Genomic DNA, 24,427 nt, shown 5'->3' with positions numbered 1-24,427 from the left:
CAACTTAAACATTCACTTCCTCCACCACCAGTACACAGTGGCTGCAGTGTGTACCATCTCCATATGCACTGCAGTATCTCGCCAAGTATCCTTCAACAGCACCTTCCAAACCCGTGACCACTACCACCTCGAAGGACAAGGGCAGCAGATGCATGGGAACTCACTACCTGCAGGTTCCCCTCCAAGTCACTCACCATCCTGACATGGAACTATATCGCCATTTCTTCACTGTTGTTGGGTCACAATCCTGGAACTCCCTCCCCAATAGCACTGTGGGTGTTCCTGCACCATATGGACTGCATCAGTTCAAGAAGGCAGCTCACCACCACATTCTCAAGGGCAATTAGGGATGGGTAATCAATGCCAGCCTTATCAGCGATACTCGCGCCCATTAATGAATAAAAACAAATCACTCTCCACAGATTCCCCACAATCTGGGCTTGGACATTTACTTCAGGAGCACAGAGCTTTATATAACTACAACATGAGTTCCAATCTTCATATTCCGTTCACTTTTCACATTATTTTTCTAACAGTCCACTAGCTTTTAGTGATTCAGTACTTGGGTCTCTGCGCCTCCGCAGTTTCTATCATCTCACCACTTAACAGAAAACACTCTGATCTATCTTTCGTAGGTACTAGATGACCCCTCATTTTAAACTCCATCTGCCAAAACATTACTCACTCACTTAATCTATCAAGAAGATTTGAAAATAAATTTCTTGCCAAAGGATAATGTTCTGCTTCTGCTCCCTCGCCATTTGCTTTTCCCGTTAGTCGTTCACTTGGTGTAAATCCAGAGAAAGTAAAGATGGAAGGAAGGAAGGAGGGGAGGGAAAATCCTGCTCCATTTCGTGATCCCTATTTGATCTTCATTCCAGTCCAATTTGGGTGATGAATTCCAATTGTCTGTCTCAATTTTAATAAAGTATAAACAATTCTGGAACCACCGTCAAGATACTGACAAGAACAGGTTTCCAGGCCGACTTCACATTGAAGCTGTAAACAAGAACGCAACAGGCAGTTGATAATCGAACGACAAGGATGGGATTCAAACCCACGCGTGCACAGCACAATGGTTTAGCAGTCCATCACCTTAACCTCTCAGCCACCTCGGCACCTGGCAAGTAATAGAAGCACAACCGTCACCTTCACACAGATCCTGACTGTGCAGCCAGATGTGCAATCATGGAAATGTAGCTTCTGTAAGTAAATGAAATTTCCATCACATCAGGTCATGGCCTGTTGGGAATGGAGCGGTGTGAAACATTTCCAGACCATGTCCAACACGTTTCTACTCAGTGTGTAAACCCACCACGGAAAGACTGGAACATACAATCATTTGATCACAGCATGATTAACATCACTCAGACACCTGAACCATTAGGTCACTGACGAAGTCATGATGACTTCGAATTTCTCATGAAATGACAACTGAACTAACTGACTGGAAGAATTGCTTCAACTCCACGTGATCAGCGAGGCACAGCCTCAGCCGACTTGTCAGGCGGTGTGAACAGATATCACTGCTTCTGATCTTCACCAGAACAGAGAGTGAGATGTAACATTGATCATCAAACAGACTATGAGAGAATACAACAGAATAAAACACATGGAGAGACACTGTGGAATAACAAATAGATTTGATTGGAATGTTGAATTTTGATTGTAATGGATAAAACACCAGAAACAGCAGATTGAATTGGGATTCTCATCATTATATTGATCTGGGACAGAAAAGAGAAACTGATGGAAAGAAGGGAAGAAGGAAGAATGGAACTGTTCAGTTTTTTCAGTTTTTTCACTCGTCCATCAAAGCTGGATTTAAAAAAGTTGCAAAAGTTGCAAATGCTGCCAAAACCTTGGATCGAAGGATGTCCCAACTGTTTAACTGTCTGTTCACTGGGGAATTTCAATCAGTCAGCAATATTATTCTCTATTTTGTTTGTTAAATGAACCCAGAACTGTAACTTGGAGTTAATCTCTGTGTTCCGACTCCTGAATAATAAAATTGTGAGTTTCTTGATATTATCTGGACACATTTCCTGCTGAACGAACTAAGAACTCTTTTCTAATTCACACAATACTATATACACACTCATCAAGCCTGCTAAGCTAGCATCCTTGGTGCTGCTCTCTCTTCTCCCAAACCTCATCCCATGTGACTGTTACATCATCACTCTGACAGTGGGAGAGGTTGATCCCACTGTCTTCAGCATTAACCCTTTACATCCTTATACTACTCTGTGAATCAAAAAAAAATGGTTCGAGGGAACTTCCTTCATTTATCGAAACACCAACAGCTGCCAGTTGTGAACCAACTCAAACCCATCAGAGAGAGAGAGAGAGACTGTCAGAGAACTTCCTGCATCCAGTCCTGATCCTGTCACGCTCAGCAGATGCTCATCCAGACCCCACTCTCATCAACACTGAACATTGTCACTGAGACCCTTCAAATAATGTTTATAAAAGGCAGAAAAATTCAAAGTTCATCGCAGCTGGATTGATTGAAACTAAGTTTAATATCTTCTTACCACTAGGTAACCACATGAGAAAGTCCTTCAATCATTAGCATAATTTATCAGCTGCAAGAATGTTTGTCATCGGGTTGAATCATTTCTGTGTGCGGAATGTTCCATCATCATGAACCAGGGGAACGTGCTGACTGAGTTGTGTCTTCATCTCTTCTGGGCAGTCGGACAGTTCACCCTTCATTCTGCTCTGATTCACTTTCCCAAAGCGGATCTACAGATTCTCAAATCTGGTGACTGGGTTTTCTTATTCGGTTCCTTTTGATTTTTCTTGCTCCTGAATGATAATATATTCCAACCTTGGATCAACCTTGCGTTGTGTCCCAGTCTCGGTTAAAAGCGACAAATAACGGCACCAACATTCTGAAACATACAACATGGTCACACTCTGCTTCAGTGAGATTAATGTTGAGGCGGTTTCACGTCAAATGCAATTGTGAACACATTTCTCTCGTGGAAATTGTGGGTGATTTGAGTATTTGCACTGAATTTCTGTGCAAGGAGGGACAGTTTCAAACAGCCATTCCCAAATCACTTCTTTCAAAAAGACAAAGACTCTGCTTTCTTAACGTGTCACTCAACTTCACAAACAAATTTGAACTCGAAGTTCAGGGGAATACAGAGATGTGAATGATTGACAGAGTAATCTTTAAATCATAACTTTCCGTTTCTTCACTGCAGTGAGGCTTTGTTGGGGTTTGAAGTTAGGTTCTGCTGTTTATTAGACAGAGGCTTTAACCAACTAAGCTGCAGGGCAAAATCTCGAACACATCCTTTCCTGGAGTTACAGGTTATTGCAGGACTATCTGTCTCTGGGTTCTTTCTGAATCCACAAGTTTGCAGATCTTTGTGAGTGAGAGACATGGAGATATGCTTCAAAGATTTCCCTGTAAATTATTCATATCTCCATCTTTTCCTGAACTTTGAACAAACACATTACTGTGGGAATCACACACATCTGGCCCTCACACTCGTCTGCTAAACATTGAAAGGTGACAGTGTTTATTGTGAGGGGATCCATTTATTCAGACACATCTTGATCGGGACGTGTTTCACACATGTAATGTTTTTGTATATTATGTTTATGATGTAATATTGTAAATAAACATTTCCTTGCACTTGTCGCATTTGGTCTCCATTTTCTCTGCTGATGCCCCCTGAATATATTGGAGAAAATGGTGATGAGGATGAGATAAAAGTCTGTAAATATAGGCAGCAAACAGCAGCAGGGACTGCAGTGAACAAGAACAGCCAGCTCCTGGTGACCTACCTGCTCAGATGGTGGAGATTTTGGGTGGATTGTGTGAAGCCTGTGCTACAGACTGTCTCCTCAGTTGAATGAGATGCCCAAGGGTAAAGCATGGCTACCCGACCCGACTCCGACCAGACCCGATGACATGTGTCGGGTTCGGGTCGGGTCTCTCTTCCGTGTCCGGCATTCGGGTTCGTGACGGGTCAGGCTGGAGGCGGACACAGTGCTGCCTTGCTCAGGGAGGGAACTTCTGCATGATTCCGCAGGAATAGCCAGCTTTCGGAATGGAGGATCACAACATTTGGACAAGGTATGTTTGATATAATTAACTTTATTATGGTAGTCGGGTCGGTTCAGGTCGGGTGCGGGAAAAAAATCAAAGGACTCGGGCCCGGGTCAGGTTCAGGTTGGATGTGGTCAGGTCGGACCGGGTCGGGTTTCAATTTCATAAATGAGCAGGCCTTTACCGCAGGGTCTTAGTGTGCATCAGATTCAAAGTGATTATTTGGGACAATATGGTTGCACCCAAGGGATACATCAGAAGGCTCGGAACTTATGAGAGGGCTCGAGAACCATTCAGTTCATATAGTGAAAGACTGGACATGTTTTTCAGAGCTAATAACATTTTGGAACTTGAAGGTGAAAGTGAAGAGGTCAAGACTCAGAATAAGGCAATTCTTGAGGGCAAGAAAGTAATTTTGCGAATGTAAATTATCCTCGAAGTGTATGACATGCTAACACATCTTCCTGCTCCCATCAAGGCAAAAGATGTGAATTCAAAACAATCATCACCAAGTTGGAGGAACATTTTAACCTCTAAGCCACTAGAGATCACGGCAAGCTAGAAATTTGGAACCAGAAAGCAGAAAAGTAGTGAAATAGTTCGTGAGTACATTGTGACACTGAAGAATTTATCACTACATTGCAACTTTGGCACATTCTTAGACCGTACATTATGAGACAGATTTGTGCTTATATTGGTGGATGAGAAAAGATACTAAACACGCAAAATCCTACATTTCAGCTAGCGTGTAAGATTGCTCTTTCCATGGAGATAGCATCAAAGAATGCTGGGGAATTTCGTCTTATGCCAGTGACAGTAACACACTTCAGGAGAAGATAAAAAAAACTGTCAAAATGGGCTTTCACATGGCAGATAAAATTTTCCACAGAGAAGTGTAAAGTGATAAAGTTTGGGAGGAAGAATGAGACAATGTGCACCAATCTCAGAAGGTTTGAAAATGTTGCTAAAAGCAAACAGGACACTTGGCTTTCTTCATGGAGGCATTGAGTAAAAGCAAATAAGTTATACTAAACCTTTATAAAACATTGGGGTTGAATGGCCTACTCCTGCACCTCCATGGAAAGCTTCCACTCCAGGCTCGGACACCCTCTTCAGGATCACTCTCCATACATCCTGCCACTCCACGCACGGATATCTCCTTCATGATCAGATCACAGCTCCACAGTCCTGCCACATCCAGTCGTGAATGGTGGTGGATAATTGAATAACTAACCAGATGATGAGGCTCCAAAAACACCCACATCCTCAATCATGGTGGAGCCGAGCACGTCAGTGCAAAAGGCAAAACTGAAGCATTTGCAACCATCTTCAGTCAGAAGTATTAAGTGGTTTCGATCTGTGCGAATTTCAGCTCCTCATGCTCGCTGGTGCCTTGATTCTCTGGTGCAAATTTCAGAGTAAATCATGCAGCTTGACAATTGGAGCCAAAGAAAAAGACACAGGAGAGGTTGAAAGTGCCAAAACCTGGGATTGAACCAAGAACTGCGATTTTTAGTGCAATGCAAATCCAGCTGATCTATTTCAGCCACACACTAAAACCAGCCTTCGCTCATTAGCTTTGGAAGACAATATTTACATTCAAGTGTTTGTCAAAATTTACAGAACACAACATGAGTAATATTTCCCATTGTTTTCTCAGCACTGATGGAATGTGAAGCAGGAGACAGCCAGAAATCCCACTGATCCACACTGACCCAGAGCTGAGAGTGAAATGAGATAAAGTTCCATCTTTAGCAGCGAGACGTAAGAGTCCTGAATCAAGGAGAGACTTTCTGATATAGTAAAAGCAAAATACTGCATATGTTGGAAATCTGAAATAAAAACAAAGGTGCTGGAAATACTCAGCAGGTCTGGCAGCATCTGTGGAGAGAGAAACAGAGTTAAAGTTTCAAGTCTGTGACCTTTCATCAGAACTGGCAAAGGTTAGAAAAGAATTAGGTTTTAAACAAGTGAAGGAGAGGGGCCTGTGGGAGAGAACAAAGGGGAAGGTGTTTGATAGGGCAGAGGGCAGGAAAGATTAAATAACAAAGTTGTCCTGGGACAAAGGCAAAGAGTCCGTTAATTCTTGTGGTCAAAGACAAAGCATTTGTCCAGAGAGAGTGTTAATAGCAGAATAATGAGCAGCTCTGACTACATGAAAAACAGGCACATGGTTTTAAACACACTGTGTTTTGTGCTCCCCCTTTTGTGAATCCTTGTTCACAGCTTTCCAATTATAATGCAAAGAAATGAACACAAACAGGCTTTCTTTGGTTTAAAGAAGAAAAGTGAAACTTATTAAACTTGCTTAAACTTTAATACGGTTCAGGCCTACAAACATACGATGTACCCATGCTAGCATGCACACGTGATATACAGATGCAGCGGGGACAGAACAAATAAAAGATAAAGTGGAACAGTTTGAGGCAATATCTTGTTACTGTGCTTCGAGCTCACGGTATAGCACTTTTGTAGGTAATTCTTGCATTTCGTAGGGCCCAGTATTCTACTTAAACCTTGTACATGTTGGAGACTTTTCTCTCTTTGAGATTCACATGTTTTCACAAGGTTCAGTTCTGTGGGAAAGAGATGGAGGCAGGCAGGACTGGAGAGGGTCTGCCCCATCCGGGAGCACATGGTGTTCTGAGTTCAAATCTGTGGCAAGTTCAAAAAACCAACAGCCAACTAGTCATGTGACTAAAACTGGTCTGACCACTTCTGCTGTGTCTTGGGGAAGCAAAAGACTGCGTCCCTTTGTTTCAATACTGTTTGTTACTATGCAAAATTCTTTCCAGTCAGGCGCTTGCAATTTTAAGTTTTAATGTTCATGTGGCAAAAATCATGTGTGCCTCAGTCTTGGCAGGTGGGTTGGGGGGGTTTTCCTGACACCAGTCATGTTCTGAAGTTATTGAACTCAAGGTTCGGTCCACAAGGCTGTAGAGTGACGAATCGAAAGATCAGGTGCTGTTCCTCGAGCTTGCGTTGATGTTCACTGGAACACTGGAGCAGGCCAAAGACAGAAATGTTGACATGAGAGCAGGGGGATGTGTTGAAATGGCAAGCAACCAGAAGCTCAGGGTCATGCTTTCGGACTGAGTGGAGGTGTTCTACAAAGCGGTCAGCTAATCTGCGTTTGGTCTCCCCAGTTTAGAGAAGACCGCATTGTGAACAGAAAATACAGTACACTAAATTGAAAGAAGTACAAGTAAATCGCTGCTTCACCTGAAAGGGGTGTTTGGGGCCTTGGATAGTGAGGAGAGAGGAGGTAAAAGGGAAGCTATTACACTTCCTGCGATTGAATGGGAAGGTGCCGTGGGAAGGGGACGAGGTATTGGGGTTAATGGAGGAGTGGACCAGAGTGTTGCGGAGGGAACGATCCTTTCAGAATGCTGACAGGGGAGGGGAAGATGCATTTGGTGGTGGCATCACGCTGGAGGTGGTGGAAATGGCGGAGGATAATCCTTTGGATGTGGAGGCAGGTGGGGTGGAAAGTAAGGACAAGGGGAAACCTGTGGCGTTTCAGGGAGGGATGGGAAGAGGGGAGGGCAGATGTGTGGGAAATGGACCAGACACACTCCTTGAACTCTCTGCTGACGAAGTCTGAAAAAGGGAAGAACAACCACACAACATGGGTCTCAAATCGAAGACCCTGGGATTAAAAGTCTCATGCTCCACCAACTGAGCTAACAAGGCCTGATACAGTACTTCCACTCTGTCTGTTATTGGACGGATGCAGCTGTTGGCTCCACCCCAATGGCGGGCGTTTGTTCCACCAACCATGAAGCAGCTTCCTATCAATTCCCAAAATTATCATCTCCAACAAGAGAGAATCTAACTATCTCCCCTTGACATTCAATGGCATTATCATTGCTGAATCCCTCACTATCAACATCCCGGGGTCTGCCAATGAACAGAAACTGAATTGGAACAGCCATATAAATACCATAGCTTCAAGAGCAGGTCAGAGGCTGGGAATTCTACTGTGAATCACTCACGTCCTGTCCACCATCTCCAAGACACAAGTCAGGAGTGTGATGAAAGGCTCGTCACTTGCCTGGATGAGTGCAGCTCCAACAACACCAAAGAAGCTCAACACCATCCAGGACAAAGCAGCTCACTTGATCAGCACTCCATCCACCACGACCTCGACCACCTATAAGGACATTGGATGAATGGCAACACCACCATCTGCAAGTTCCCCTCCAACCTACACACCATCCTGTCTTGGAACTATATCATGATTCCTTCACTGTCACTGGATCAACATCCTGGAACTCCCTTCCTAACAGCAGGTATTGCAATGGCTCAAAAAGGCGGCTCACCACCACCTTCCCAATGGAAATTAGGGATGGGCAATAAATGCTGGCTTTGCCAGCAATGCCCACATCCCATGAAAGAATAAAAAAGAGATTTACCACAATGGTAGCAGGGTGAGGGATTTCAGTTATGTGGAGAGATTGGAGAAGCTGGGGTTGTTCTCCTTGCAGCAGAGAAAGGTCAGAAGAGATTTGACACATTTGTTCAAAATCATTTTAAATAAGGCGAAACTGTTTCCAGTGGTAAAAGGGTCAGTAAGCAGAGGACACAGATATCAGGTGATTGGCAGAAGAACCAGAGGTGACATGAAGAACCATTTTTACACAGCAATGTGTTGTGATAAAGAAAGAAAATACTTGCATTTATATAGCACCTTTCAAGACCACTGGACATATCAAAGCACTTTGTAAGCAATGAAATACTTTTGAAGTGTAATCACTGTTGTAATGTCAGAAATGCAGCAGCTAATACCCAAAAACAGCAATATGATAATGACCAACTGATCTGATTGAGGGGCAAATATTGATCATAACACCAGGGATAATTAGAATTAGAATTAGAATTAGAATTAGAACATTACAGCACAGTACAGGCCCTTCGGCCCTCGATGTTCCGCCGACCTGTGAAACCATCTGACCTACACTATTCCATTTTCATCCATATGTCCATCCAATGACCACTCAAATGCCCTTAAAGTTGGCGTGTCTACTACTGTTGCAGGCAGGGCGTGCCACGCCCCTGCTACTCTCTGAGTAAAGAAACTACCTCTGACATCTGTCCTATATCTATCACCCCTCAACTTAAAGCTATGTCCCCTCGTGTTTGCCATCACCATCCGAGGAAAAAGACTCTCACTATCCACCCTATCTAACCCTCTGATTATCTTATATGTCTCTATTAAGTCACCTCTCCTCCTCCTTCTCTCCAACGAAAACAACCTCAAGTCCCTCAGCCTTTCCTCGTAAGACCTTCCCTCCATACCAAGCAACATCCTAGGAAATCTCCTCTGCACCCTTTCCATCGCATCCACATCCTTCCTATAATGCGGTGACCAGAACTGCACGCAATACTCCAGGTGCGGTCTCACCAGAGTTTTGTACAGCTGCAGCATGACCTCGTGGCTCCGAAACTCGATCCCCCTACTAATAACAGCTAACACACCATATGCCTTCTTAACAGCCCTATTAACCTGGGTAGCAACCTTCAGGGATTTATGCACCTGGACACCAAGATCTCTCTGTTCATCTACACTACCAAGAATCTTCCCATTAGCCCAGTACTCTGCATTCCTGTTACTCCTTCCAAAGTGAATCACCTCACACTTTTCCGCATTAAACTCCATTTGCCATCTCTCAGCCCAGCTCTGCAGCCTATCTATGTCCCTCTGAACCCTACAACATCCTTCGGCACTATCCACAACTCCACCGACCTTAGTGTCATCAGGATGAATATTTGCCTTCAGCCACCGCCCTCTGTCTTCTTTCAGCTCGCCAATTTCTGATCCAAAGCTCTAAATCACCTTCAACTCCATACTTCCGTATTTTCTGCAATAGCCTACCATGGGGAACCTTATCAAATGCCTTATTGAAATCCATATACACCACATCCACTGCTTTACCCTCATCCACCTGTTTGGTCACCTTCTCGAAAAACTCAATAAGGTTTGTGAGGCACGACCTACCCGTCACAAAACCGTGCTGACTATCGCTAATGAACTTATTCTTTTCAAGATGATTATAAATCCTATCTCTTATAACCTTTTCCAACATTTTACCCACAACCGAAGTAAGGCTCACAGGTCTATAATTACCAGGGCTGTCTCTACTCCCCTTCTTGAACAAGGGGACAACATTTGCTATCCTCCAGTCTTCCGGCACTATTCCTGTCGACAATGACGACATAAAGATCAAGGACAAAGGCTCTGCAATCTCCTCCCTAGCTTCCCAGAGAATCCTAGGATAAATCCCATCTGGCCCAGGGGACTTATCTATTTTCACACTTTCCAAAATTGCTAACACCTCCTCCTTGTGAACCTCAATCCCATCTAGCCTAGTAGCTTGAATCTCAGTATTCTCCTCGACAACATTTTCTTTCTCGACTGTAAGTACTGACTCAAAATATTCATTTAACACTTCCCCTACCTCCTCTGATTCCACACGCAACTTCCCACTACTATCCTTGATTAGCCCTAATCTAACTCTAGTCATTCTTTTATTCCTGATATACCTATAGAAAGCCTTCGGGTTTTCCCTGATCCTATCCGCCAATGACTTCTCGTGTCCTCTCCTTGCTCTTCTTAGCTCTCCCTTTAGATCCTTCCTGGCTAGCTTGTAACTCTCAAGCGCCCGAACTGAGCCTTCACGTCTCATCCGAACATAAGCCTTCTTCTTCCTCTTGACAAGCGCTTCAACTTCTTTCGTAAACCACGGCTCCCTTGCTCGACAACTTCCTCCCTGCCTGACAGGTAAATACGTATCAAGGACACGCAGTAGCTGCTCCTTGAATAAGCTCCACATTTCGATTGTTCCCATCCCCTGCAGTTTCCTTCCCCATCCTACGCATCCTAAATCTTGCCTAATCGCATCATAATTTCCTTTCCCCCAGCTATAATTTTTACCCTGCAGTATATACCTGTCCCTGCCCATCGCTAAGGTAAACCTAACCGAATTGTGATCACTATCACCAAAGTGCTCACCTACATCTAAATCTAACACCTAGCCGGGTTCATTACCCAGTACCAAATCCGATGTGGCATTGCCCCTGGTTGGCCTGTCTACATACTGTGTCTGAAAACCCTCCTACACACACTGGACAAAAACTGAACCATCTAAAGTACTGGAACTATAGTATTTCCAGTCGATATTTGGAAAGTTAAAGTCCCCCAAAACAACTACCCTGTTACTCTCGCCCCTGTCGAGAATCATCTTCGCTATCCTTTCCTCTACATCTCTGGAACTATTTGGAGGTCTATAAAAGACTCCCAACAGGGTGACCTCACCTCTCCTGTTTCTAACCTCGGCCCATACTACCTCAGTAGACGAGTCCTCAAACATCCCTTCTGTCGCTGCAATACTCTCCTTGATTAACAATGCCACACCCTCCCCCCCTCTTTTACCATCTTCTCTGTTCTTACTGAAACATCTAAATCCCGGAACCTGCAACTTTTGCTCTTCACTTGTTTGAAATTGCAGCATGGGATCTTTTACATTCACCCAAACATGCAGACCAGGTCTTGGTTTAACATCACACCTGAAAGGCAGCACCTTCAACACCCTCAGTGCTGCACTGGAGTGTCAGCTGTGAAATCTGAACCCAGAAGCTTGTGATTTAGAGGTGTGTGTGACCAACTGAGCCACAGCTTTTACCTGAGTCTCAATCCTTCTACCAACAGTTTCTCTCTATCTGGTCTGTCACGGCCCCTCATGATTGTGAACACCTCTATCAAATCTCCTCTCTAAGGAGAACAACCCCAGCTTCTCCAATCTATCCACATAACTGAAATGCTAACCACACGTTGCAGAAAGGAATTTTTCCTCAAGTTCCTTCTGGTTTTGTGAGTCACCTTAAATCTGTAACTTTCGTTATGGACCGTTCAGCAGTTAGAAACAGTTCTTCAGTATTTAGTCCACCTCAAACCTTCAAGGAAACTCTGTAAAGTAACTGAAAATCAAGTTGTCAGAAGTGGGATTGAAACACATGCCTCCAGTGAAAGCTGCAACCTGAACAGAGAAGCTGAAACCGCTCAGTCACCTCAACTGTTCAGACCTTTTTGACCTCATCATCACTTCTGTACTTTGAAAGTTCACTCAGTTCAGTAACTTGTTCAATGTTACTGGAATGCTCAGTGACTGGGATATTAACTCCCCCGGGTTTTCCTGAGCTTGTTCTCGGTGTATGGGGATGTTTGTCCTGGGCCGTGGAATCCCTGTAATGGACATTAACCCACTGATTGAATCTGTATTCACTGTTTTCCGCTGGTGCTGGGTAATTGCAGAGTGTGGGGCTGGAATGTTGCTGCTTGTCCGGTCCTCACTCACTCTGGGAAAGGGTGAATAATTGATGCGTCTGTTTCTGTATCTGAAATGTGACTTCGATCTGCTGTTATTAACCGAGGCAGCGCTGCAGGAGGATACGTTAATAATCTCTCACTAATCAACTGCAAACAGTCAGAATGTGTAACTTTGAGCAGCGCTTTCTGCACCGTCAGGGCTGGAACGTTGAGGGAGGGAGAGACACTGTCAGTATCTGAGTGTATACAGCACTGTACAGAGAAAGAGTCACTATAACGGGGCTGAGACACAGTGCATCTTTTCACATTTAATCACAATAATATCCACAGTCAGGAGCTGAAAAGGATGAAAAACCGAATAGCAAGAGCAAAAGTAAGAATACTAAGCAATTATAGATTAGCTGATAAGCTTTCACTGTGTTACCTGGTAGTCTACTGTTTTATATTCAATGCTTTCTCCACTGTGGCCAGGGAATGGTTTCTTCTCAAGGGCTGAATATTAACAAAACTTCTTAGAATTAAAATCTTTGAAAATTAATTCCATGGAGCTAATGGGGAAAAGTCAAATAACTGCATCAATTCTCGGCGAGTTGGTTGGTGATGACGTGGATGTGTCTGCAGTGTGCAGGACCAGACTGTTTCTATAGATTCACAATGAATGTTCCACCCTATGTTTGCAACAGTAAAACTGATCGTGGACAATGGCTATTCTGGTTGCAGCAACTTGAAGATTTAACTCATTAACACCCTGCTTTCGGGTAATTTAGAAAGCACAACATGCAGCTCTGTCAGTTAGTGTGCTTGTTTGTTCACCCACAATTTGTTGGTTTAAACACAAAAAAGGATGAGGCTTTATTAACTTAAACTCTTCTACATCTGCTGTATTACTCTTGCTGTTGATTCTTCAAAGATAAGGTTAATCAAGTCTTTCTTTGTGAAATCCATGCTGACTGTGCTTTATTATATTTTCATTTTCATATGTATTTTCTAGTTTTGGGAATTATTGTCTTTTTATTGATTTTATTTTTATGTATTGCCAATCCCTAATTCCCTGAAGAAAGTGGTGGTGAGCTGCCTTCTTGAACCACTGCAGTCGATGTGATGCTGTTCGGAAGGGAGTTCCAGGATTTTGACCCATCAACAGTAAGAGAACAGTGATATATTTCCAATTCAGGATGTTGTATGACTTAGAGGGGAACCTGCAGGTGGTGGTGTTCCCACGCATCTGCTGCCCTTGTCCTTCTAGGTAGCAGAAGTCACGGGTTTGGAAGGTGCTGTCTAAGGAGGCTTGCTGCCTTGCTGCAGTGCATCTTGTGGATGGTGCACACTGCTACCACAGTGCATCGGTGATGGAGAGAGTGAATATTGTGAATGAGGTGCCAATCAAGTGGGCTGCTTTGTCCCAGATGGCGTTGAGCTTCTGAAGTGTTGTTGGAGCTGCACCTATCCAGGCAAGTGGAGAGTATTCCATCACACTCCTGACTTGTGCCTTGTGGATAGTGGACAGGCTTTGGGGAGTCAGGAGGTGAGTTACTCGCCGCAGGATTCCTAGTCTCTGACCTGCTCGTGTAGCCATGATATTTATATGGCTACAGCAGTTCATTTTCTGGTCAATGGTAACCCCCAGGATGTTGATAGTGGGAGATTCAGCAAACGTAATGCTGTTGAACGTCAAGGGGAGATGGTTAGATTCTCTCTTGTTTGAGATGGTCATTGCCTGGCACTTGCGTGACTCGAATGTGAAATATCCTTATTGTTGGGTATTGTATTGTACTGTACAGTGACAACACTTGGAAAGTCCTTCATTGGCTGTAAAAGGCTTTACAAAGTCCTGTGGTCGTGAAATGCATGTGTTGCTTTTTCCATTGTTATCAGTGTCATTTTGATCAAAAGATAGGATTTGTGAGCACAACGTTTAAATCAATGTTGATTAAAATAATGTAAAAGCATCTATATTTTTGCACTATACTTAATAATCACCATCTTGCTATCCTTACCAAGTACAATGTCTTTGACCCTGAAATTGATTCCACAATCTCAGTCCCTAAGACAATTTCAGCTCAGTTCTGATGTAAGATCACAGATCTGAAACGTAAACTCTGTTTCTCTCTCCACAGATGCTGCCAGACCTGCTGAGTATTTCCAGCATTTTCTGTTTTTATTTCAGATTTCCAGTATCTGCAGTATTTTGCTTCTGTGTTACTTTGAAAGTTAAAACTGGCCCACCTGTCTACAATTCACACTGGGGTCTCCCATGAAATGATTCTGTGTAATGTTGATGTAAGGAATACAGACTCCGAGCACAGAGCTTCCTGTGGGAAATTGGGGATATGAAAACCAGCAGACTCTGCAGGAATTTCCACTGGGAGCACAAATTCACAAAATCTACCTTTTATATATCGATTCATTTTGATTGTCCTTCTTGAAAATTATTTTGAAACGATTTAAACATCAACCCACAGCTCCATGACTTGGTCAATTATGAGGTCATCCTCTGACAGGTCATGTGACAGCTGGAGCCACAAGACATCAGAACCAGATTTGTGACTGGATTAAAACCCGGAATCCTGTCATAATGGCTTTTCAAATAAAGCTGTTGCTGTTTGAAAACACAGCAGTTAAACTTTCTGCCTGACCATGAGGGGAGCTAGGGAGAAATTTACAAAACTCAATCCTTCAACAAAATAGTTCGAAAACCATTAATATAGAAATCATGTGAGGATTCATATGCAGGAGAAACAAGCAGAATACATAAAGTACAGAGGAGAGCTGAAAAAGGAAATGAGATCAGCAAGAGAATGTATGAGAAAAGATCAGCAGGTCACATAACTGGGATCACTGAAGTCTTTTACCAACATATGGACAGTCAAAGAAAGGGTGGGTCAATTAGGAGATCCTGTGGAGGCAGAGGGTGTGACTGAGGTACTAATTAAGTACATTTAATCTGTCATCACAAAACAAGCAGATTGTGCAAATGTCACAGTAAAGGAGGAGGTTGTGGAGGAATTGGAGGGGATGAAAATAGATAAAGAGGAGATAATTACAAGGTTAGCAGTGCTCACAGTAGAAAAGTCACCCGGTCTGGATGGGCTGCATCCTGGGTTGCTGAGGGAAGTAAGGGTGGAAATAGTGGAGACTTGAGCCACAATCTTTCAATCCTCCTTTCTCTGGGAATGATGCCAGAGGACTGGAGGATGCAGGTAAGCTTAGGTAGTTCGATCTCAGTTTAACTTGACCATTTTTATAACGTATCTGTTGTAATAACTAATAAGGTCAAGGAAGCCATTTTACAATTAACACATGACCAAAGGAGCCATTTTGTGTTCAGCACTAACATTTATATCCTGTATAATTAATGAGTAGCTACCCATCATGAAACTGATGTTTGTAAAGGTAATGAACCTTGATTGAGTTATAAATAATGAATCAATAATCATTTTAGAGAGAATGGGTTTTCATTTAAAGTTAGTTCAATCTAACTACTGTGAGTTTCTGTGTCTGTGTGGGAAAAGGCAGTTTCAGCGAAACTTATTCAAACAATGGACCTTTCTAGGACACCTGATAAAACCCATGGTCTGGTACATCGTGACCTTCAAGAGTCTCGATTTAATGAATAGGAAACTTGTTTCAGATCAGATTGGGAGACAGTGTGAAACCACTCCATTGTACTCATGTCTGAGATTCTGAGGACAGGTGACTGTTAGTGGAAGACATCATTAAGAACTTATTAAATGTACCTAGCAACAGCTCGGACCAAATATTATTTTACAAGGTGGTGTGATGGCAATCCAGGGGTTAAAAGTAGGGATTTTGTAAGGTTTCAGTGCGCAGGAACACGAGAAGATCTCAGGGGTAAAGGCTCAGATCATCAACCAAGTTCTCCACCTGATGAGGGATCTAGGCTGGACAAAGAGGACCGTGACACTCTGAGACCAAGCTCGACCAGTCCACACACCTGCTGGAGCAGTAAAGTTATATTGTCCAAGTTTGTTAAAGATAATTTTGCTTTCAATTATTAAGCACTATTTTACTCTCAATAAAAGTTCTGGACTTACTAATCAAGTATCCTGTTGCTTTAATTGGTTAAAGTCATGCCCAAAGAGATTGTCCACAATAGACTTTCCAGAACTGAAAGATAAGTCTGCAAGGATTGCTAATTTTACAGCCCTGTTTAAAAAGAGAGATAAATCCAGGAACTAAAGACCAGTTAGTCTAATGTCGGTGGTGGGGAAACTTTTAGAGACAAATATCCAGGAGAAAATTAACTGGCACTTGGTAGAACATGGCCTAATAAATGACAGCCAGTACAGATTGGTTAACAGAAGATTGTGTCTGAAATAATTAATTAATTTCTTTGATGAAGTTTCAGAGAGAGTAGACCAGGGTGGTGAGGTTGATGGTGTGTGTCTGCACTTCAAAATTGTGTTTGAAAAAGTACCATAAAATAGACTTGTTAACAAAATTCGAGCAGATGGGATTAAAGAGGCAGTGGCAGCGGGGATACAAAATTGGTTGAGGGACAGAAAGCATCAAGTAGGGTGAATGCTTGTTTTTCAGAATGGAGGAACTAATACAGTAATGTCACTGTTGTTGCAGTGTGTGCACTGTCTGACCCTGAGCTGTCCTAGGGAGGGGGCTGTTTGTGATGTTCCTGTGTGGTGCATTATCATCAGGTTATCTCTCTGAGCTGTCACAGGGATGGGGCAGTGTGTGATATCCTTGTGCATGTCATGCAGGCCCACTGGCGTGTGGTTCCATCCTGATGCCAAGAAACAGAGCCACAGCTATGGGCAAAAAGTCTCACTTCCCTGTGGACGGCTTGAGAGAGAAGAAGGCTGAGGGAGTAAACCTGGACAGTAAATCCGGAGTGGAGTCCCTTAGGCAGTTACCTGTTACTTATCAGGTAGTTTTCCAGCAACTGCTACAGCAGAGCAATACCAAACAGTACTGTTTTTTTTCCTTTCCTTTGGACAATACTCGCAATGCTGAGAGGGTGTCCTGATGCTCAGTGTCTCCATACTATTTGCCCAGGCCTGTGCCCTGGAGAGGACACTCCAGCTTTGTGGTTAAACATTAGCACAACACGGGAATAAACAGTTGCTGATTGTAAGCTCTCACTCAATTGGTGTAGAGTATGAGCACCAGGGGTTACTTCTGACAGAGGGAGAGATCATCATGTCTCATTGGATAGCTACCACCCACTCAGTTAACTGCTGTCCTGCCACGACCTACTTGCTTCAATGGGTGCTTGGAGCTCAGAGAGTCATCTCTCAACAGGCGGTTCGATAATCAATGCACCAGGCAAGACAAACTCAACAAAGAAGACACCAGTCCTTCGCATCACAAGCTGGAATGTAAGGACCATGTGTCCTGGCCTTACCGACAACCTTCTGCAGGTTGATGACACACACAAGACAGCTGTGATCGACAAGGAACTCACAAGGCTCAATGTGGACATTGCTGTGCTGCAAGAAACTAGACTCGTTCAAAGTGGATCCCTCAAAGAGAAACACTACACCTTCTTCTGGCAGGGGAAAGCCCAAGAGGCAACTCATGGGTTTCACAGTAAAAAACACGCATCATATGATGAGTGAACCACCCACAGTAGGCTCAGAGAGACTTCATACTCTTCACTTGTCAACAAGCGTGGGCCCAGTTAATCTCATGTGCATCTATGTCCCGACACTCACCTCCACCCCAGATGTCAAGGATCAATTCTATGAGACACTTGACGCTGCCATCAGTAGAATTCCCAGCACTGAGGGATTGTATCATCTAGGAGATTTCAACGCAAGTGTGGGTACTGACTATACCTTGGCCAACGAGCATAGGGCACCAGGGGATTGGCAAGATGATCACAAATGGACAGAGGTTGCTGGATCTATGCTGTCACCATGGTCTCTGTGTGACAAACAGCTACTTCCAGGTCAAGCTGTGCCACAAGGTGTCCTGGAGCCATCCCAAGATCACGCCACTGGCACCAGCTAGAACTTAACATCACCAGATGTACCACCCTCAGCAGTGTCCTCATCACTCACAGCTATCACAGCGCTGTCTGTGACACTGACCACTCCCTGGTGTGTAGCAAGGTCAGGCTTCAGCCAAGGAAGCTTCACCCATCCAAGAAGAAAGGTCCTTCATGGATCAACACTTGCCGAACCACTGATCCAGAAAGGACCCAGGAGTTCCTCAACATCCTCGATCAGGCTCTTTCAGAAAACACCCAAGGCCTCAGTGCGGTGTCAAAGTGGAACCATCTGCACGCCACCATCTATAACTCTGCACGGGAAAAGAGATGGGAGGAATGCTGACTGGTTTGAGGCTTATTGGACTGAAATGGAGTCAGTTACTATAACTAAGAAGAGAGCCCTCATGAACTACAAACCAGTCCCCAGCAGACAAACTCTAGACACTCTCAGAACTACCAGAGACAAGTCTCTGCGGACTGCTCGGCACTGCACCAATCAATACTGGTTAAAACACTGCAACAGTATTCAATCTGCCGCTGAATCTGGGGGATGCTGGAGGGACATATGAAGGAATTCAACACACCAAGGTTCCTTAGACAGCACCTTCCATACCCGCAACCTCTACCAACTAGAAGGACAAGGGCAGCAAATTCATGGGAACACTACCACCTGCAAGTTCCCCTCCAAGCCACACACTATCGTGACTTGGAACTATATCGCCTTTCCTTCACTGTCGCTGGGTCAAAATCCTGGAACTCTCTTCCTAACAGCACTGTTGGTGTACCTACCTCACACAGACTGCAGCGGTTCAAGAAGGCAGCTCACCACCACCTTCTCATGGGAAATGAGGGATGGGCAATAAATGCTGGCTTAGCCAGTGATGACCACATCACATGAATGAATTAAAAAAAAAATTATGAAAGCAACCGGCCCAGCAGTAACTAAATCAGCACCTTTGAAGACAAAGACAGGGACAATCATCACTGAACCTAACAAGCAGATGGAAAGGTGAGTGGAGCATTACCTTGAACTCTACATAACGGAGAACATTGTCATTGAAGTAGCTCTCAGCGCCAATCCAGACTTCCCTGTCATGGAGGAGTTGGACAGTGAGTCCACTATAATAGAGCTCAACAACGCCATTGACCGTCTTGCCAGTGATAAAGCCCTGGGAAATGATGGTATTCCACCTGGAATCATCAAAAGTGGAAAAGCGGCACAGTTGTAGCATCTCCATGAACTTCTGTGTCTCTGTTGGAAGGAGAGATCTGCGCCTGAAAACATGCGTGATGCAAACATTGTCACCTTGTGCAAAAATATAGGAATCACAGTGACTGCAGCAATTACTGAGGCATCTCCTTGCTAAGTATTGTGGGGAAGGTCTTTGCTCACATTGCTCTGACCAGATTGCAGACCCTGGCATCACACATCTATGCTGAGTCTCAGTGCAGCTTCAGAGCTGGTAGATCGACAGTCGACATGATTGTCTCACTTCGGCAGTTACAGGAGAAGTACTGTGAACAGTACAGACCACTCTACATTGTCTTTATAGACATCACCAAGGCCTTTGATCTTGTCAGCAGAGACGGACTCTTCAAGCTGCGATGGAACATAGGCTGCCCTCCTGAACTCTTGGGCATCATCTCTTCTTTCCACGAGAACGTGCACAGTTCCATCAGTTACCATGGAGCAACATCAGATGCTTTCAAGATCAGCAGTGGGGTAAAGCAGGGCTGTGTCCTGGTGACAACTCTCTTAGGAACAGAGGAACATAGGAGGAGGCCATTTAGCCCGTCGAGCCTGCTCTGCCATTCAATTAGATCATGGCTGATCATCTGCCTCAACGCCCCTTTCCCATGCTATCCCCATATCCCTTGATGTCATGAGTATCAAGGTTTCTATCAATTTCTGTCTTGAACATGCTCAATGATTGAGCTGCCACAGACCCCTGGGGTACAGAATTCCAAAGATTCACCACCCTCTGAGTGAAGAAATTCCACCCTATCTCAGTTTTAAATGGCCTTTCAAATGAAACTTTAAGGAATACAAGCCCAGTTTCCTCATCCCATGGATTAGTCTGGTGACCCTCCATTGCACTCCCTCGATGGCATGTATATCCTTCCTTAGATAAGGAAGCCAAAACTGGGCACAATACTCCAGCGCGGTCTCACCAAGGCTCTATACAATTGCAGCAAGACATCTTTATTCCTGTACTCATGACCCCTCGTGTTAAGGCCAACATACCATTTGCCTTCCTAATTGATTGCTGCACCTGCATGCGAGCTTTTAGTGTCTCATGAACAAGGACACCCAGGTCCCTTTGGACATCAACACTTCCCAAACTCTCACCATTTAAGAAATACTCTGTCTTTCTGTTTATTCTACCAAAGTGGATAACTTCACACTTCTTCATATTATATTCCATCTGTCATTTCATTCACTTATCCTGTCCAAGTCCCCTGGAAGCCTCCTTGTAATCTCCTCACAGCTCACATCCTTTACAATTCGCATACTCTTCTCCATACTGCTATTGTACACTTTCAGTGACTCAGATGGGGGTGTCCACCTGCATACCAGAGCTGATGACAAGCTGTTCATCTTGGCAAGACTGCGCACCAAGACCAAAATGAGTCAGTTCCTAGTCTGTGAGTTGCTGTTTGCTGATGACGCTGTGCTGACATCCCATCATGAAATTCACTTGCAGCAGTTTGTATATCGGTTCTCCCTGGCCTGCAAGGAGTTTGGACTGACGATCAGCATCAAGAAGATCAAAGTTTTGGGCCAGGACGTAGAGACGCCACCTTCCATCAACATCAACAACCTCACTTTGGAGGATCAACAATCACCAGCAATCTGTCCCTTGATACTGAAATCAGTACCAGGATTGTCAATGCTGCAGCTGTCATGTCAAAGTTGAGAAGACCAATGTGAACCAACAGCAAACTGACCAAAAATACAAAGCTCCACATGTACCAGGCTTGTGTTCTCAGCACCCTCCTTTATAGTAGAGAAGCATCAACAACTTATACAAGCCAAGAAAAGCAGCTGAACAGCTTCCACCTCCGCTGCCTCAGATGGATATTGGGCATCTCCTGGCAGGACAGAGTGCCGAATGCGGTAGTACACCAGCGTGCAGGGATCTGCAGCATGTTTGTCCTCGAGTCAGCGGTGACTCTGTTGACTGGGTCATGTGTGCTGAATGGATGACGGTCGCTTTGCCAAAGACACGCTCCTGGGTGAGCTTGCTATCAGCATGAGACCAACAGGTCACCCACGTCTGTGATACAAGGACATCTGCAAGCGAGATATCCAGCAGACTGGGAGTGTCGTCGATACATGGGAATTCCTTCCTGCTGACTGGAATTCCTGGAGAAAGGCATTCAGGAAGACCATGGGAAAAGCAGAGGACAAAAGAAATGACCAGTTGGGGGGAAAGAGAGCTCAGAGGAAGGAAAAATTGTCAGTCGACATCGGACCAATGATATTCATCTGTACCAGCTGCGGAAGGGATCGTCACTCACGTGTCGTCCTCCACAGCCACAACAAACGATGTTTAATACAGAAGTGACGTACACCCCGGGTGTAGCCCATCGTCTTCCGAGACGGACGGTTGCCTATTACTATTACAGCTACAGCTACAACTACAAGAGCGGGTCGGAGGCTGGGAACTCTGCGGCAACTAACTCACCTCTTGACTCGCCAAAGCCTGCCCACCATCTACAAGGCACAAGTCAGGAATGTGATGGAATACTCATGCCTGGATGCTTGCAGCTCCAACAACACTCAAGAGATTGACACCATCAGGTCAAAGCAGCCCACTTGATTGGCACCCCATCCACCACCTTAAACATTCATTCCCTCGAGCACCAGTGCAGAGTGGCAGCAGTGTGTAACATTTACAATACGTACTGCAGCAACTTACCAAGCCTCCTTCAACAGCACCTTCCAACTCACAAACTCTACCACCTAGAAGGACAAAGGTAGCAGACGCATGGGAACATCACCACCTTCAAGTTCCCCTCCAAGTCACACATCATCTTGAATTGGCACTATACCGCCATGCCTTTACTGTTGCAGGGTCAAAAACCAGGAACACCCTCCCAAAAAGCACTGTGGAGGTGCCAAGAGGACTGAACAGTGGCAAATGTGACTTCCTATTTCAACAAAGGGTGTAAGGATCGTCCGGGTAACTACAGGCCAGTGTGATTAACAGCAGTGGTGAGTAAGGTTTTAGAAACAATATTAGGGAAAAAATCAACAGTCACTTGGAGAGATTTGAGTTAATTGAGGAGAGTGAGCATGGATTTATAAATGGGAGTTCATGCTTGACTAACTGCATTTTCTGATGAACTAACAGGAAGATGATGCAGCGAATGTTGTTGATATGGATTTTAAGAAAGGATGGATGGATGGATTAAGAATGGATTATAAGGTACCACATAAAAGGGTGGTTAACAAAATTGAGGTTCATGGAATAGGAGAGTCACTGTCCAATTGGATAGAAAATTGCCTTATGGACAGAAAATAGCGAGTCACAGTAAACGGTTCTTTGTCAGGCTGGAGGATAGTCGACAGTGGGTGTTCTCCAGTGGTCACTGCGAGAACCACAGCTTTTTCTGCTATATGAAAATGACTCGGATCTTGGAATATCGAGTAGAGTATCAAAATATACCGATAACACCAAACCTGGAGGAGTGGTAAACAGTGAGGATGATATGACCTGCCTGCAACAGGACAGTGAAAGGCTAGCAGAATGGGCAGACAGGTGGCAAATAGAATTTAATAGCGACTAGTGTGAGGTGATGCACTATAGCAGAAGGAATTGGGAGAGACAATATATACTTAATGGCACAGTTCTAAAGAGAACTAAAAATAATGCACCTTGTAAGTGGCTTGTTGGTCCAGGGGTATGATTCCCGCTTTGGGTGTCTGATTGGTTAATATGCGAGAGGTTAACAGACTAGCCCTTTTTCATCTGTGTTTTTAGTTGAAGGTCATCAATTGGTTGCAGCCTTACAGAAAGCGAAATTGAAGTTCATACAGATCCTGTTTGAGGACCAGAGAACTGGATTCAAAGAGACTGTCGACAAAATTGAAATGAACAAAGTGCACAGGTGGCCAAGTGGGTGTCTGAAGGTGGAGCAGTAACTGAGAGCTGGATGCAAAAACAACACGACTAGTAGCTAGTATGGAATGGAATTCTTCTGTGTTTCTGTTGTTCGGTTTCGATTAGGGTGGCACAGTGGCGCAGTGGTTAGCCCCACAACCTCACAGTCTCAGGGGCCTGGGTTTAATTCTGAGTACTGCCTGTGTGGAGTTTGCAAGTTCTCCCTGTGTCTGTGTGGGTTTTTGCTGGGTGCTCTGGTTTCCTCCCCCCACCAAAGACTTGCAGATGATAGGTAAATTGGCCATTGTAAATTGCCCGTAGTGTAGGTAGGTGGTAGGGAATATGGGATTCCTGTAGGGTTAGTATAAATGGGTGGTTGCTTGTCGCCACAGACTTGGTGGGCCGAAGGGCCTGTTTCAGTGCTGTATCTCCAATAATAATAACTCATCGATTTTCTTGTTTTTCTCTTTTTTGATGCGTTTGAATAATTGTGGATCCTTCTTCAGGGTGTTTCCATTCACCAGGAAGTTTTGACCTCTGATGATGTTGATCATAATAAGCTTCTGATAGTTTTGGAACTGAGCAAATTTCCTTTGCTTGAGTCTGCAAGATGTAACTCAGTCTGACAAGGGAGGATTTGAAAGCCACCCATGCATTGGAGCATACAGTTGTATCCATCCAATAAGAGACTGAGTAGAAGTGACAGTTCAGTCAGTCGAATATGAGACTTTTAATCTCAGGGTTGTGAGTTTGAGTGCCATTCTATTTTTCCCTTTTTTTAGGCTTCATTAGCAGAGAGTACAAGGAGTGTTTGAAATGAAATTCAACAACAGTATGAGCAAGTCTTGCTTTGATTCAGGACTCATCTCTCTGCAGCATCTTGCGATGAAAGATTGAATTTTATCTCATTTAATTCTCAGCTGGGGGTCTGTGCGTCTCAGTGGGACTTCTGGCTGTCT

This window comes from Heterodontus francisci, unplaced genomic scaffold, assembly GCF_036365525.1.
Source record: "Heterodontus francisci isolate sHetFra1 unplaced genomic scaffold, sHetFra1.hap1 HAP1_SCAFFOLD_43, whole genome shotgun sequence".
In the NCBI taxonomy this organism is placed as follows: Eukaryota; Metazoa; Chordata; class Chondrichthyes; order Heterodontiformes; family Heterodontidae; genus Heterodontus; species Heterodontus francisci.
This window is presented reverse-complemented; position numbering follows the sequence as displayed.